Source organism: Phascolarctos cinereus, unplaced genomic scaffold, assembly GCF_003287225.1.
Source record: "Phascolarctos cinereus isolate Bilbo 61053 unplaced genomic scaffold, phaCin_HiC Scaffold_4;HRSCAF=312, whole genome shotgun sequence".
Classification (NCBI taxonomy): domain Eukaryota; kingdom Metazoa; phylum Chordata; class Mammalia; order Diprotodontia; family Phascolarctidae; genus Phascolarctos; species Phascolarctos cinereus.
In genome coordinates this window covers 550,886,140-550,899,407 of record NW_027555847.1, presented here as the reverse complement: position 1 = coordinate 550,899,407, position 13,268 = coordinate 550,886,140, and the positions used below count along the sequence as shown (strand labels likewise).

General features: G+C 37.4%; 1 long non-coding RNA gene across 1 annotated transcript in view; it reads left to right on the top strand.

Annotated features, from left to right (window-relative positions):
- The window catches only part of LOC144456709 (uncharacterized), a 180,153-nt gene that overhangs the window by 165,284 nt on the left and 1,601 nt on the right, over positions 1–13,268 (top strand). The window contains exons 5-6 of the long non-coding RNA XR_013485731.1: positions 8,063–8,222; positions 9,484–9,624. This is a non-coding gene — a long non-coding RNA (uncharacterized LOC144456709). The remainder of the gene's footprint in view (positions 1–8,062; positions 8,223–9,483; positions 9,625–13,268) is intronic.

Genomic DNA, 13,268 nt, shown 5'->3' with positions numbered 1-13,268 from the left:
GAAAGTAGCTGCTGAGCTTCTCTTCTTGGCTTTCTCCAGATATCCTTTGTATTTTCTTTATTTCAAGGGCATGAAAGATAATACTTTCATGTTCTTCCCCCAGCCCCCTCTCCCTGGGATATTGATAATAAATTAGATTCTATGGTTAAATTACGTTGAGTCAGCTGCAGGAAACCATACATAAATTCAAAGTGGTATTATTGTAATGCATAACTAATCCCCCTACCTGAAAACCTACTGAAATATCTTACTGTGTTGTGGAGGTGCCCCTCGGTTCTTGAAGGTTATGCCTGCTGAGCAAAAGTCCTGGCTTCTTCTACAAAGTTGGAAAAGCTCAGCCATCACCTGGGCAGAAGCTTCAGCTAAGTTTGGTCAGGCTCATCACCAGAAGGTTGTCCACTAGGTCATATGGTTGGCATTATTTTGTGGGGGATGGGGTGGGGTTTGCATCACAACTCATTAAAACAGCTATTAAGACTTGGGGATGTTACATTCTTTGTCAGTGGAAAAGATACCCACATTGATGATATCATGAGTATTTGGAAACAATGAAGAATTTTACTAATTCTCAGTTGTTGTTAAAGAAATCTCTGAACAACTCCCTTTGTGATATAAATATTGATTTTCTTTCTATTTGAGTAGCAAGATGAAAGAAACCAATGAGTAGCAAAAATGCATTATGGTATTTTGTGAACTACATGTTGATAGGGACATAACTACTTGCTTCTAATCTGTGAGTTCACCATCTAATCTTAAGTAATAGAGTTCTAAGGAGTAGTTTCTACATTAGTATGAAGTATATGTTGGAAGCAGCACAGTGTTCCTTTATTTCTTGAAATAGATGGGGAACTATGTGAACTAGTTGTAAAAAATCTCATTTGTATTTTTGTTTTCTGTGACTGGAGGGTATCAAGAAAACTGAAAAGTGGGGGCAGCCAGGATTTTCTATAAAACAAAATAGCCAAAATTGTATAGAAACAAAACAAAGAATGTACAAGGATGTATTAAAACATATTGCTACCCATAGGTTGCTGATACCTTGCTGATCCTGCATTAGATCCCATTACTTAAATTTCCAATAAGTAACAAATGTCAATGGAGTTGACTAAATCTATTGATGGGTAGTATTGAAACATTAATATATTTATTTGAAAAACATTACAAATGTAGGAGTTCACTGAATCTCCAATGAATATTTGAGGAACTATTCAGTTAGAAATTATATTAAAATTTTTACCCTTGAAACCCCCCCGGTTTTAAATAAAGAGGCAAAGTGATGCAGTGGATAAAGTGCTGGACCTAGTCATGAAGACCAGGATTAAAATCCTGCTTTTGACCCTTACTAGTTATATGACCCTAAGCAAGTCATTAATCTCTCCGGACCTCAGTTTCTTCATTTGTAAAATGAGGGGCTGGAGCGGATGGCCACTAAAGCCTCTCCCAGCTTTACATCTATGATACTATGACTGGCAGGATATAAAATATATTATTTCCACAATTGCTAAGTAATATACAAGGTAAACATTTATAATAGTAAGTAAAAGGCATACTTTAAAATACAAATTTAACCTAATGTTTTCACATCATACAGGTTCATAAAGAGTTATGTCAAAAGTGGAAATTTGGATACTAAATCTCATATTCGCATAGACTTATAGTGTAGCTTCTGAAATACATTGCCATGGGAAAAGAAACTGGCCCCAAGATGTAATAAAAACCGCACTTAAGAATCTTAACATTCATTTTAAGGATCATTCTTCCTTTTTCAGATTACATTCTATGTTCATTTAATTTCTCTACATAGGCCTTACAAGAAAAGTTAATCAAATGGACAGTCAGTATGCATGGTACTTACACAGACTTGAAGGTACCCATAAATTAAAATGTATTCAGTCAATGTTGCTTTCATTGGGAATGCTCGGGATTGAAAAGGCTGCGTCATTGATTTCCCCAGGTGTTCGGTAGAAGTAGGATTTTTTAAAAAATGGGTAGATTTTATACACATCTGTCTACCAATGCTATCTCTAGCTTAGGAAGTAGGAAGAAGCTTAGAGAGAAACTATTAACCAAAGCACAGATGTGGCTACCATGTAGCCAATATTCAATGTAACATGTGCAGGTATCACTGACTATTTAAGAAGACCAGAGGATTTCCTGTTACTATGTTAACTAGTAAATTGATTTGCACACAGTAGGAGCTTAATAAAAAGACTAATATTAATCAGTGGATTATCATGTTAGGAAGTTTTCATTAGGTAAGCACCCAGTAGTGTAGGTGCTAATTAAAGTCATAAGGGTCTTTGAAGTTTTTAACTCAGAAAACAACACAGAGGCAATTTCCTTGATAAGGCACAAATGAGTCTTTATGACATATACAGATGATTAAGTAGAATCACTCTCATTGTATATAATTTGTAAAATTATTATGTATAATCAAATTCGATTGATTTGGAAGTTCATTAAATATCCTAGACTGTTCAAACATTGTTCATTGCCTTTTGAGTGATGACAAAGCCAGGTATGCAAATATAAAGCAATTGTTGTAAAATTTTTTTGTTTTTCTTTTGATCACCACCTTCCTCAATATGACCTCCCTCCCTTTTCTTTCTCCTTTCCCCTCCTACTTCCTATAGGGTAAATTAGATTTCTATAACTAACTGAGTATGTTATTCCCTCTTTGTGCCAAATCTGACGAGAGTAAGGTTCAAACAATGCTCATCTCCCTCCCCCCTTTCCCTCTACTGTAATAGGTCTCTGTGCCTCTTCATATGATGTAATTTACCCTTTTCTACCTCCTCCTTTCCTCTTCTCCCAGTACAATCCCTTCTCATCAGTTTTTTTTGTCATTACACCAAAGTCAACTTCTACCTATGCCCTCTGTCTATGTAGACCCCTTCTAAATGTCATAATAAAGATACAGTTGTCAAGAGTTACAAGTATCATTTTCCCTTATAGGGATGTAAACAGTTTGCCTTTATTGAATAACATGTTTTTTTCTCTTTTTTTCTTTCTTTATGCCTCTCTTGAGTCTTGTATTTGAAGATCACATTTTCTGTTGAGCTCTGGTCTTTTCATCAGGAAAGTTTGGAAGTCCCCTATTTCATTGAATATCCACCTCCTCCTGTGAAAGATTATGCTTAATCTCACTGGGTAGTTGATCCTTGGTTGTAATCTAAACTCCTTTGCCTTAAGGAATGTCATATTCCAAGCTCTCTGATCTTTTAATGTAGAAACTGCAAGGTCCTGTGTAATCCTGACTGTTTAAATGTTTCTTTCTGGCTGCTTGCAGTATTTTCTCCTGGAAATTTGGCTACAATATCCTTTGGCATTTTCAATTTAGGATCTCTTTCTGGAGGTGAACAGTGGATTCTTTTGATAGCTATTTTACCCTCTGGTTCTAGGACCTCAGGGTAGTTTTCCTTGATGAGTTCTTGAAAGATGCTGTCCAGGCTCTTTTTTTGATCATGGGTTTCAGATAGGTCAATGACTGTTAAATTATCTCTCCTGGATCCATTTTCCAGGTCAGTTGTTTTTCCAATGAAGTATTTTATATTTTCTTCTATTTTTTCATTCTTTTGATTTTGTTTGACTGATTCTTGATGTCTCATCTAGTCTTTCATTAGCTTCTACTTGCCCAGTTCTAATTTTTAACAAATTACTTTCTTCAATTAGCTTTTGTACCTCCTTTTCCATTTGGCTCATTTTGCTTTTCAAGCAATTCTTTTCTTCAGTGAGTTTTTGTGCCTCCTTTTCCATTTAGCAAGTTCTACTTTTTAAGGAGTTATTTTCTTCAGTATACTTTTTTTTTTTCCATTTGGCCAATTGTATTTTTTGAGTACTTGTTTTCTACAGTTGATTTTTGTCCTTCCTTTCCCACGCTATTGTCTCTCTCTTGCATATCTTTCATTTCTTTTCCCAATTTTTCTTCTGCCTCTCTTATTTGACTTTTAAAATCTTTCTTGAGCTCTTCCAAGGAGGCTTTTTGGGCTTGAGACCAGTTCATATTTCCCTTTGGGGTTTCAGATGTGGGTATATTGACAATGTTGTCCTCTTTTGAATTTGTGTTATGAGCTTCTCTGTCCCTATAGAAACAATCTATGGTCCTTGTCTGTTTTTGCTTTTTGCTCATGATGTGTGCCTATTTCCTGGCTTTTAAAGTTGAGCTGTTCTGCTGGAGCACAGGGGGCACTGACCCAAGCTTCTTGTGCTGGGGGCCAGGGACCTGGTCACTGGCTTTGTGTGCTGGGGCCTCAAGTGCTGGCAGCTAGAGGCTGTAGGGGTCTGGCGGCTTACCTGGTGCTGAGTGGGGGTCAGCTGTTGCCAGCAATCAAATAGTGCATCAAACAGGAGGGTGTGAAATAATGAGAGATGTGGGCCAGGAGGCTCAGTAAAGACGGACTCAGTTTATTCATCTGAGGGTACAGGATATATAGAGAAAATCCAGCCAAACTTAAAAGAGTCCTCCCCGTGAGACAGTCCCCAAAACATCCTCTGAAGATGTGACAACATACATTTTCTCCTTATCAGAGTTCCTAGATTGGGTTGTAAACTCTAAGGCTTTTCCCTGGCACCTAGGCGCCACCTGCATAGAGGAGTAGTATGTAAATCTAAGGTTCAAAGAGTGAGAAGGAATATCTCAGAAAACCTCCCTTGCAGGGGGAGATTTGGAGAGCCCTGTTTTCTAAATAACTGAGCCCTGTGGGTTAAGACTGGGCAAGAGTCAAACTCTGTCCTGGATCTTAAACCCAGATTGGACTCTTTGGAGCCAGCCCTCAATAGTCAGCAACACTGATGTTCTGGGGTGGGGGGTCTGGCCTCATAAGGATGGCTGCTCTGAAGCACCAGAAGGTTTGCCTACTGGAGGACACCTGCCTGCCTGAAGTTGTGCTTCCTGGAGTTGGCTGAAGCATAGGGAGATTTGTTTGACTGCTGGAGTCTACTGATTCCCCTGCTTGTGCCAAGGCACTCAGGGGGTCCTGGTGTTGGTCTTTGCCTGCTCCACCACTCTGAGGCTCAGGATCCCCCATTGGTTTGCTGAGGTGGGGTTACTGGGATGCCTCCCATCCTGTGCTGCTTCCCTTCCACCAGAGTGAGAGAGACCTTTCCTGTTAATCCCCCAAGCTTCCTGGGTTAAAAGACTGCTGCACCCCATCTTTCTTCTGGCTCAGCTGTTCCAGGGTTTTTTCTAGGGTGATATTTTCTGGGTTTTTAGAGGTCAATAAGGGAGGTGAGAGTGACTTATTTCTTATTCCACTATCTTGGCTCTTGGAAGTCAAAACTTTTTTTTTTTAAACAAAATGAAACTGTTCTGTCCAAACTAAGTTTGAAATGTTCAGGAAGCAGAAAAAGCAAAGCCACTTTAAGAATATAGGGTATAGGGGCAGCTAGGTGGTGCAGTGTTTACAGCATTGGTCCTGGAGTCAGGAGGACCTGAGTTCAAATCCTGCTTCAGACATTTAACACTCACTAGCTGTGTGACTCTGGGCAAGTCACTTAAAACCCCAGCTGATCCACCAATATATATATATATAGCATTTGGTTTTTGGTTTTGCTTTGATTGGAAGGAGGAAAGCAGAGATAAAAGTGCTAGAGGTAGATAAGGATAATAAATATATATGGTCTATTAGCTAGAAGTGGATAAATGACCAAATAGACTCCACCTAGTCTGTACCATCTCTGAAATTATTGTTCTGGTCCTTAAAGGGCTCAGGCCAAGTCTCATTTTATCCTGTCTATGTCTATGTTGAATGCTATGTCTGTGTTGTTTTGTTTGGTTGGGAGTTTGGATGGGAGATTTGGGCTTATTGTAGAAGCACAATGTGGAATGTATTTAAGATCACGAATTCTTTGTTCTATTTATATGTTAAGGCCAAATACATTTGCTGACTGACCTCAATTCCCTATCACACTGAAAAAAAAATTTAATAAAAGGTCCAGTGAATGAGATAACTCTTTAGCATTAGTCCTCATGGTTGAAGTATATATGTGATTCCTATGTAAACATTTGTAGTGCTCACTTTTGTTGTTCATTTAAATTATTTAGACTGATTTCATTGTGTGCTTGGGTTGTACTTTTCCACATTTGAGTAATCTGAGTGCTTACTTAGGATATTGATCCTCATTACTTAAATACTCTAAATACATCAATAGAATTGTGATTTTAACCATGGGGGTCATCCCCCCAGCATTGTAAATTATAGTTCATTTACACTTTCTCATCATGTGAGGAGCTTGTCTATGCCTTTCTGTATACCCACCATAGACAGCCCATAGCACATGCTCAGTGGCTTGCTCTTGGTCTCTTAATATTTTGTGGATACAAAGGAGTACATGGGATAGCTTTGAGTTATTGCTCACTTGTTTCATGAATGGCTTTACCTCCTTATTTGGTTAAACATCTTCCTGACCGGCACCTAGGTGACAGAATGGATGGACATGGAGTGAGGAAGACCTAAATTTAAATCTTGCTTTACATTATTTGCTGTGTGACTCTGGGCAAGTCACTTAGTTGTTGCTTACCTCAGTTTTCCCATTTATAAAGGGAGGATATCAAATCCTGCCTCTCAGGGTTCTTATGAGGATCAAATGAGATAACCTTTTAAAAACATTTTGTAGACATCAAAGTGCTATCATTATCTATTTATTATTGTTATTATCATCATTGTGATAATTCTTCCTTTTATGCAATTCTTCATTGGTAGCAAGCTATACCCTACCTTTTCAGTGATCTGCAGCAATTTTGGTTTGTTAGTATTTTTATTCTTCCATCTCTGGAAGACTTTTGATGTTATAGATATGGGTCTTTGGTTCAGGGTTTTGAATGTCTGTTTATCTCTCAATACAGGCACTAAGTTTTCTGATAGAGGCAAGGCAATAAAGGAAAGGCAGAAGAAGCTTTCTTCCCTAGCATGAGCACTGACACACTTTCAGTCAGGCAGACAGGATTGTGGGCCCAGAGGATGCAAGTACTCAAGAAGCCTAAACAAGGTGGAAGATGATTGTGATACCTATAGCAAAAGCAGTAGGTACAGTAATAACCTGAGCAGATCTTTGTGAGGAACTCAAAGAAAAAAAATGCCCCTTTTTGCTTTAGCACTGTATGGACTCGCATGATCTCAGGGTCCCATCCCACAAATGACACAGTAAGTGCTCTATTTAATGCAGGACAGATCTCATGGGTGACTAGGAATGAAGAAGCTCCAATGAGGAGTTTTTTCTTTTGTTTGTTTCCTCAGTAAGGTGGCATAGTGCTCTCCCCTCAGTCAGATTGGCTCCCTAGTATGATTAACAGTGCCGAAGAGAGAATATATAAGGAGAAGTTGTCTGCAAACCTTGAATTTAGTGTCTGGAACCTGGATTCTCATTTTTGATACAGTAACTATCAGTAGCATATCACAGACAATGTCACAAAAAGCTCTTTGAATGTTTCATTTCCTCACAATGCTCCGAACTAAACTAATGTGTTATTCCCTGCAGGTTAACCAAGATTTCTGTTTATATTATGGACACATTATTAAGTTTTGCCATTTTATTGGTATAAATTGTTTATGTTTGCACATTCTCTTCTATAGAGTCATGGGACTGCTTCTACATATGTATCTAATAAATCATGCTATCTAAATTGTACCAATGATCTGAACTTCTCTACCGAAATTGGCATATACCTACATTTGGTCTGTATCTTCCCCCAGTGTAGCTTGTGGACATGTAACGCCAAGCAGTGTAATGCATTTTTTTTTTTGGCATATAAATTAAAACAAAGCACCAGGCACTATCATATTGTGGTTGCATTTATCAACACTTTTTGGTGTTATTTGGCAATCTCTCATTCATAAAATAGATAAATATATTTAAATTGTCAACCATCAGAGATTTAATCTTCTTCCTTTAATTCTCCTTTTCATAATGACATGTATATTTTTAAAAAAAAAGGTAAATACTTCTTTGCAAATGTTGGAATGTATGTTGATATCCCAACATGACGCATCTGAATAGTTTAATATTTAAGGTTTTGTTAAGACACACTCTGATTAAGGGATTGATCTGTCATCTTGTGTTACAGAATTCCATACAGACACAAATGAAAATTGTTGGAAATCTACACTCACCACAAATACAATTGAGTGTTTATTGAACTTGCATATTGTGAAAGCCTCAGAATTTCCTTCAGCCTATTCCAGCAGTTTTTTCCTGCTTGGACTAGGAGTCAGCTGATAGAGGAGGTAATTATTATTCTAGGAAGACAGAAACTAAAGGTCTGATTGGTTTCTTTGCCTCTATTATCTCCTTTTCTCCAGTCTATCCTTCACACAGCTGCCAAAATAATCTTCCTAAGCTATAAACCTATCCCTTTTTAAAAACTTCTATTGTTTCCCTGTCACCCATAGAATTAAATACAAATTACTTTGTCTGGCATTCTAGACCCCCTGTTCATTGCCTATACCTTTCTGACTTTATTTTAAATTACTCTTCTTCATGAATCCTGTATTCAAGTTACAATTGACTTTGCTAGCTATTTCAAGAACTTGAAAAGTCTTATCCTACCTCATGTAGTCATTTAAAGTACTCTCCCTCTCCAAGCCAAAATACACTCTAGTCCAGGGGTAGAGAACCTGTGGCCTTGAGGCCACATGTGCCCTCAAGGCCACAGGTTTCCCCACCCCTGCTCTAGCCTCATCTTCACTTCTTTAAAATCCCTTCAAAGTTCTGTTCAGATGTTCTTTCGTTTTTCTTCCAACTATTGTTTTTTTATTATTATTTTTTTTCTTTCCTCAATTTTTCCTGGAGCACTTCAATCTCTTTTTTGCTCCCTTGACACCCTAACCTCATTTTATGCCTATTTATATGCATATCATAGGCACTCCCTCCTTTCTGCATTCCCACCCCAGGATAATGCAAACTCCTTAAGGACAAAGGACTACTTCATGTACAAATTTCTAATCCCCACTGCTGAGCACATTATATGTGCCAAATACATGTTTGTTGAATGGAATCTCCAGGTTCATAGGTATCTTGTGATCAGGAGAAGATGGAGAGGGAAAATAGGGGAAATGTAAGGGGAAGATGATCATGGGAGCAAACTCTGACCCATATCTTCTCCTCTTTCTCTTGTTTTCCTCTCTCACTTTCTCTATGTTCCCCAGTCAAGTCTCTCAATCTATCTCTGTCTCTTGTAAATAACTCAAGATTCAGTCTATCTCTGTCTCTTTCTTTGTGTCTCTGTCTTTCATTTTTAGCTTTTAAACTAACATAACAACAGTAATAATAACAACAACAGCAATAATAGCAGCAACCCACACTTCTATAAATGTGAGACTCAAGTCCGTTTCTTTACTAAGATCTCTTATGTTTCTCTTGTATCCTCTTGCCTTTCAAAAGGGGAACAAACATTTCTAATTTATTTAGCATTTTCAGATTCACAAAGTGCTTTCCTCATAACAGCTCTGTGAAGTGAGTTGTAAAAGTATTATTTCTCCTTTGCAGTTGAAGAAACTGGTACTCTGAAATGTTGAGTGAATTACCCAGGATTACAAAACTGGCAAGTAATATGGAACAGAAATTCAATCTCAGATCTCCTTGTCTTCCAAGGGCAAAGCTTTTTCTACTAGACCGGCACAATCTAAGGTATAAATGAAGAGGGTATATACTTGCTAATCTGGGTGAATCTTGGCTTGGTCAAATGGAGAGAGCTTTATTATCTTTGTTGTCATTGTTTTGATCAGGGAACATTGTTACTCTTTGCCTCCTGTTTTAACCATTTTTAGTTTTTTTTAGTTTTAACCATTTCACTAGATGGTAGGTTAATTGTCCCAGTATACTTTGCCATGATCAGTCCTGTGTAATTGCATTAAGAAAGGAAGAGACAAGTAGGATCCTTTCCAGAAGACAGCAATCAGTATGGTAAATGGACTGGAGAATATGTCATGTGGGGATCAGTTCAAAGAACTAGGGATGTTTGAAAGATAAAGGACTTAGGAGGAAATGTCATATCTTTCTCCAAGCATTTGCGGAACTTTTATGTGAAAAGAAGGGTTAATTTTTTTTTAAATGACTTTGCTCCATAGGTTAGAACTAGGAACAGTGGGTGGGAATTCTACATAGATTGTAGTATTATGTAAAGAATACCAATAATTAGAATCATGTAAGAGTATAATGACTGCCTCAGCAGTTAGGAGATTCTTGACCATTAGAGGTGTTTAAGCTGTATCCAGATGACTATAATGTTGGTCATGTTGTAGAAGAGACATTTCCAAAAAATCATTTAATCAACAAATAGTTATTACCTACTGTGTACCAGGTACTGTGCTGGCTTCTGAAGTCTCTTCCAGCTCTTAAATTTTGTGATTCTGAATAAAATACATGGAATCAGCATGACTTGATAGAAGTTACTCACTTATCACCATCATCTTTGAAAATGGTTTTGCATTTTTTCCAAAGAGATCATTAAAAAAAAAAAGAACCATTTCTTGAAGAACAGAGTACAAATTGAAACAGATAATGTGAAGAGAGAAATCTCTAATTTGGGGATTATATGTGTATCGCATTGAAATTCTGTGGAAATGTGATTCCTGTATCTCTTCTTTTCTTGATGTCAAAAGGATTCCCCAAAGAAGGGGAGTTGAGACAGACTGAGAAGTGGAGTGTCAGTCTATTTGGATGGAAAGAGAATAAGTCATGGTCGATTTCCTCCATGATATCCAGTCAGGAATGTTTTGTTTTGTTTTGAATAGATCATTGTATTCCTCATGAAGATGTCCTCATTCTAAAACCTGGTCATTCTAACTGTATCTTATGCCTTCCTAAGCCATTTTCTTTTCCTTTTAAAGATCTACCTTCTTAAAAAAAATATTTTCCACAATGGTCTGAAAAGTATGAAGCACCTTCTAACAATAATTGGTCTTACTCATGCCTCTTGCTAAATCAGTTTCGGCTTTTGTTTGGAAAATCCTAATCAACAAAAACAAAACAAAATAAACAAACAAAAACAAAAGTGTAGGTGCTTGAATATAGGCTTAGCATGAAATTTCTCTCCCAACCAGTACCATTGTAACATTCTAATCCTGAGAAGTTGTCATGATAAATCTCCATTTGCCACACAACCAGGAAAAAATGATGAACTTTCAGACATGACGCACTTCTCATGATTCAGCCAATGAAGTGTGAAGTACCTTTCACTAGCATGCCATCTGATTTCCTTCAGTGTCCCCATACTTGGGAGAAAGTGAATAGCAAGAAGAAGTCAACAACAATGACCACTGCTGACAAGGACTGGTAGAATCCATCCTTGAAGACTGGATTTATCTAATCTTGTATTTGCATACCCAACACATCACAGTGCCTGGCACAAACTAAGTGATTAGTGAATATTTATTTATTTAAGTTTGGGTATCTCTATCTTCCCTAGACTGGAATGGAAGGGGCTGCTTATAGGTCTGATCCTACTCCTGTTTGGCATAGGAACTTTGATCTGTTCATTTCTTATCTTGGATGATTTGTCCCTCCTTTGGGCAACCTGATAACTGCCTGTTTCCTGGGGTTTACCATGTTAATGTTGAACTTAATGTTAACAACTAATTGACATTAACTGTAGCTCAGAATTCCCAAGCTCAAGAGATCCTCTTCCAGGAGTCTTCTGAGTAGCTGCATTCTTTCATTAATGCATAGAAGTCACAAAGAGTATGCATGAGGCCCTGGATTCACTAAACGCCTGTTTTTTTTTCCCCCAGTGGCTTAGAATTTTATGATTGCATGTGTAATTTGTGAACTGTTGTTAATTCAGTTGTTTCAGTAGTATCTGACTGTGACACCATTTGGGTTTTTTTGGCAGAGATACTGAAGTAGTTTGCCATTTCCTTCTCCAGCTCATTTTTTTAAAACAGATGAGGAAGTGAGGCAAACAGTGTTATATGACTTGCCCAGGGTCACACAGTTAGTGTCTGAGGCCAGATTTTAACTCAGGAAGATGAGTTTTCCTGATTCTAGGCCCAACATTCTATCCACTGCACCACCTAGCTGCCCTAAGTAGTGACCCATATTCTATTTATTAAGTAATATATGTAGATGAATACACTTATTTCTCACACACATATTCTAAGGTTAAAAATGTCTTTAATAAAAAATCCAAGAAAAATTGTTTTCATTGCATATATATCCTATCAGAAGATTGCTTTTCAGTAATGATGCAGTATCACTGTGCTGTAACAATGTCACTCTAACAATGCCTAACAGGTAAAGTAACACAATCATTCCATTTTGTTTGACATAACAGAAAATTTTCCAGAACATATTATGGTCTAACTATCCAGTTGAAAAAGAAAGAAAACCTCTTAAAAATACACATAGTCCTACTAGCTAAATATAAAGAAGTGATATAAAAAACTGAGTCAGATATTTTCAAATACCTAGATATTTGAGGGTTTTTTTTGTTTTTTTTTTTAGTTTTCATTCAGATTTTTTACACGTCAGATCTTTAGTTCTACCTCTACAACGTCTTTTTCATCCATCCCCTACTCTCTACTTTCACAGGTGTCACCTTAGCTCAGGCCTTTTTCATCTTTAATTTAGACCTTCTAAGTTATATTTTCTGCGTCAAGCGTTTTCCCTCTCCAACCATGTCAGACAGATACTTTACAAATATCTCATTTAATATCCACAACCCTGGGAGGTAGGTGCTATTATTATCCTCATTTTTCAGTTGAAGAAATTAAGGCAGACGGGCATTAAGTGAATTGCCCACAGTTGTACAACAAGTGAGTGTCTGAGGCCAAATTGAAACTAGAGTCTTTATAGTTCCAGGGCCCAGTGTTCTAGCCACCGCATCTCCTAGCACTCTTCAATTGATAGGATGATAGGGTTACAGCCTTAGAGCAAGAAAGGACCACAAAACCCATCTAGTGCAATCCCATCATTTTTAAGTGAGAAATTAAGGCCCAAAGAAGTTATATAAAAAGTAATATGATTGAATTTTGAGTTTAGTCCCTTTGTCTTCCAATTCAGCATTGTACTATACCACTGCCAACTCTGGTTCCTTCTAGTTGTCAAATGCAGCAAGAGGAAACATGGAAATACTTACATATTCATGGGGCAGCTCCTATATTTTTGTGATGAATCAGTCCATCAGATTGTTCAGTTATGCCTTTTTCCACCATAGGCCAGCCATGCTAAATGTTGACTTTCCTTTTGAAAAAATATAGCATGATGATTTTTCAGATACCTTGCTTTATTGTTTCCTTTATTTGGAATCATACAATTTCAGACTGTGGTGTGAG